Source organism: Arachis duranensis, chromosome 7 (assembly GCF_000817695.3).
Source record: "Arachis duranensis cultivar V14167 chromosome 7, aradu.V14167.gnm2.J7QH, whole genome shotgun sequence".
Taxonomy (NCBI): Eukaryota; Viridiplantae; Streptophyta; class Magnoliopsida; order Fabales; family Fabaceae; genus Arachis; species Arachis duranensis.
Window position 1 is genome coordinate 42748954 of NC_029778.3, and position 4059 is coordinate 42753012.

Consider the following 4059-nt stretch of genomic DNA (forward strand, 5'->3'; position numbering starts at 1 on the left):
GGGGGTAGACCTGTAACAACACTTCGATGTCAAAGTCAGAAAAGTGTTTATGACTATGAGATCGAAAGCTAGGGTTAGGTTGTATACCTTGGGGGAATCGTGGTTCCCCTTCTTATAGGATTCTGGTGCTCCTTAATTAAATCGGAAAGATACGATGCATATCCGTGACATTAAGTGCCGAAGGTGGCGTGGGCGAAATTTTCAGAATGGGCCATATCATTGCGCAGGTCCCCAATAAGCCGGGTCTGGGGTCTGCCTGTTGTTGGGTTACCTGGTTCGAAGCCTAGGCCTAGAACAGTAGCCTCCCAAACGTGGCACGCTTAGTTGCAACAGCATCGTCACGTTTCTGGGGTCCCGAGGTGGTGTTTGTTCATCGGAAGTTCGACTGCAGACGACTGGTTTTTAAAAGCTCCTAATCGTGAGAGACGTGCTTGCAGTTTTCGAGGGTTCACGTCAGTTCAATGGGAGGGGCATTTATTTTCATGGGGCTTAATTTACCATATTGCCCCTCCAGTCCCTTCAGCTCACACTTTTTGGGGTGCCTTCATTTAAACTTTCTTTTTCAGTTTTGCTTTCCTCACTCTTCTAATTCCACTTCTTCTTCTTTGCAAATTTTGTCACCTTCTTTATCTCTCCTTCGCCATTTTCTCCAGTTTCTTTCTTTACTTCGGGCTCTGCTTCGCTTGCAAGGACAATTTTTGCTCCCTATCATTCACTCGCCACCATTACTATCCAATTAAGTCCTCATTCGCTTTGTCGTATGTAAGCTTTTCCTTGTTTGCTATTTGTTTTGCTTCATTGGGTGTAGTGGTTAGTCACCACCATGGCGGTGGCTTTGGGTGGTTTAGCGGGGGTGCCACTGCATTTTTGGCCTGGGGTTTAGGCCATATTTCTTTGTTTATTTCCTTTAGTCTTTTGGCCTTCGTGATTCGTTCGTAGCTTGTAGGCTCACGGTAGTGGTGGTACCCCTATTTGTAGGTATGGCACAACGGAGGGCCGAGCCTCGAAGACTTATTTTTTTAGGTGTGGGTGTGCCCCGAACATATTTTTGGTACAACACGGAGGTGGTGGGGACCCTCTCACGTCTCACTGAGGGAGGCCTTTAGGAGCTTCGGAATGCTGGAGCAATCTGTGGCCGGGGGCAGCGGAGGAACAATATGTGCTCCCCTTTCCTGAGCCCCATGAACAGGTCTACTACATCAACCTGGATGCTCCTTGGGTCCCTGACTGGATGTGAGTTTACAAACTCATGTTTGACATTGTTGGAGTTCGGTTCCCATTTTCTGACTTCGTCATTGGTGGACGAAATTGTGATCCATGTTCTTTTGTACTTGTATGAAATCATTATTATGGCACCAGTTGAATTCACAACTCCGTTCAACTAACCAGCAAGTGTACTGGGTCGTCCAAGTAATAAACCTTACGTGAGTAAGGGTCGATCCCACAGAGATTGTTGGTATGAAGCAAGCTATGGTCACCTTGTAAATCTCATTTAGGCAGATTAAATTGGTTTATGGGTTTTCGAAAATTAATAATAATTGGAAAATAAAAAGGGATAGAAATACTTATGTAAATCAATAGTGAGAATTTCAGATAGGTGTATGGAGATGCTGTGCTCCTCTTGAAACTCTACTTCACTACTCACTCTTCCTTCAATCCTTCTTACTCCTTTCCATGGCAAGCTGTATGTAGGGCATCACCATCATCAGTGGCTACTTTCAATCCTCTCGGGAAAATGGATTCCCAGGATCCTACTCGGAATACCACAGACAAGGTTAGACTTTCCGGATTCCCAGGATCCTACTCGGAATACCACAGACAAGGTTAGACTTTCCGGATCCTCATGAATGCCGCCATCTATCTAGCTTATACCACGAAGATTCTGTTGGGGAATCTAAGAGATATGCGCCCGGCCTAAAGTAGAACGGAAGTGGTTGTCAGTCACGCGCGTTCATAGGTGAGAATGATGATGAGTGTCACGGATCATCACATTCATCAAAGTTAAGTGTAACGTATATTTTGGAATAAGGATAGAAGATAATTGAATAGAAAGTAATAATAATTGTATTGAAACTTGAGGTACAGCAGAGCTCCACACCCTTAATCTATGGTGTGCAGAAACTCCACTGTTGAAAATACATAAGTAAAAGGTTCAGGCATGGCCGAATGGCCAGCCCCCTTGAGTGATCAAGAGACCGAATAATCAAAGGCTATACCGTCAAGAGATTAAACTGTCAAAATATGTCTAATACAATAGTAACTTATCCTATTTATACTAGACTAGCTACTAGGGTTTACATGAGTAAGTAATTGATGCATAAATCCACTTTCGGGGCCCACTTGGTGTATGCTTGGGCTGAGCCTGATCTATCCACGAGCTGAGGCTTCTCTTGGAGTTGAACTCCAAGTTATAACGTGTTTTGGGCGTTCAACTCCGGATCATGACGTGTTTCTGGCGTTTAACTCCAGACAGCAGCATGTACTTGGCGTTCAACGCCAAGTTACATCGTCAATTTCCGAATAAAGTATGGACTATTATATATTGCTGGAAAGCTCTGGATGTCTACTTTCCAACGCCATTGAGAGCGCGCCATTCGGAGTTCTATAGCTCCAAAAAATACATTTCGAGTGCAGGGAGGTCAGATTCCAACAGCATCAGCAGTCCTTTTGTCAGCCTTTTTCAGAGTTTTGCTCAAGTCCCTCAATTTCAGTCAGAAATTACCTGAAATCACAGAAAAACACACAAACTCATAGTAAAGTCCAGAAATGTGAATTTAACATAAAAACTAATGAAAACATCCCTAAAAGTAGCTTAAACTTACTAAAAAGTACCTAAAAACAATGCCAAAAAGCGTATAAATTATCCGCTCATCAGTCATCGGGCTTCATAATCGGTGCAACGCTGCCCCGTCGCAACTCCATCCTAATAGCTAGGCCGCTATTAGATGCTTTGAGCTCGTGTGTGAATACTTGGAGATCCCTGCCGTGATGGAGGCCCTCTTATTCTTTTTTCTCCTGACCGTGCCTCATCGGGAAGACAAATTAAAGAAAGGGTTCATGTTCTTCCGGGTTGTCTAGGGCAGAAGATTATTGGCTTCTATGGGACTCGTTTCATGGGTTCAAAGAGGAATATTTTAAAGTACAGCCAACCGGGGGTCACCACCCCTTTTGGTTGACCTTAGAGGGGGAGTGTAGGTTTCTCACCTACTAGAAGTATGAAGCTGCTGCAGACTAACTCATGAAAGTGACTTATGAAGGATTGATTCGGGACAGCAAGAATATCGTTGAAGTGTTGACGGCCATATTTGGGAACAGGTCGTTAAATCCTCAGCACGTGATGAGTGATCGGGATGCCAGTCGTCAATATGTGGGTAGGTGTCTTGATATTTTTTATCGTCTTTTATCTTTGCTCTTTTATTTTTGCATTTTGTTGGCCTCTTGAGATTTCCCTTTGCAGTTGATGTAGCCAGTGGTCTCACCACTATGGAAAATCTGATGGCAGTCTTCCTCATCAAGGACGAGGATGAGGAGCAGTCCCAAGACGAGGAGGCCGTTGACTCGGCTGCTGCCTCGAGGGCCGATGCTGTAGGTCTTCATAAGGTAGCTAGGGCTCGGCTCGAAGATGACATTCAGTAGATTGTGCCTCTATCACCTTGGAAGAAGAGGAAGTCTTCTCCCGGTGAGAAGGGAAAAGGGACCATGGTTCCTTCCGTGATGGAGAAGTCCTTCGACGTTCCTGCCTTTATCGACAAGCAACTACTACCGGGGACCGAGGAGTTCTTTGCTGACTGCAACTTGGAGGCACAAGCGAAGTGGGTTTATCATTCTCTGCTTCTCTTTGCCGACAAAGTGCGCAAGATAGAGACAGTTCTCGGATAGTTTCATGTCTTGGATGGCAAGCTTTACCAAGCCCAAGTAGACCTAGTGAGGGCCCGTCAAGAGAAGGAGTTGACCAAAGAGGCCAAGGTCAAGGCGGAGAAGTTGGGTCAGGAGGTTGCTAGTGAAGTTCAACGCCTCAAGGATATGGAGACCTGTTGAGGCCAAAGGCCACGAAGGCAA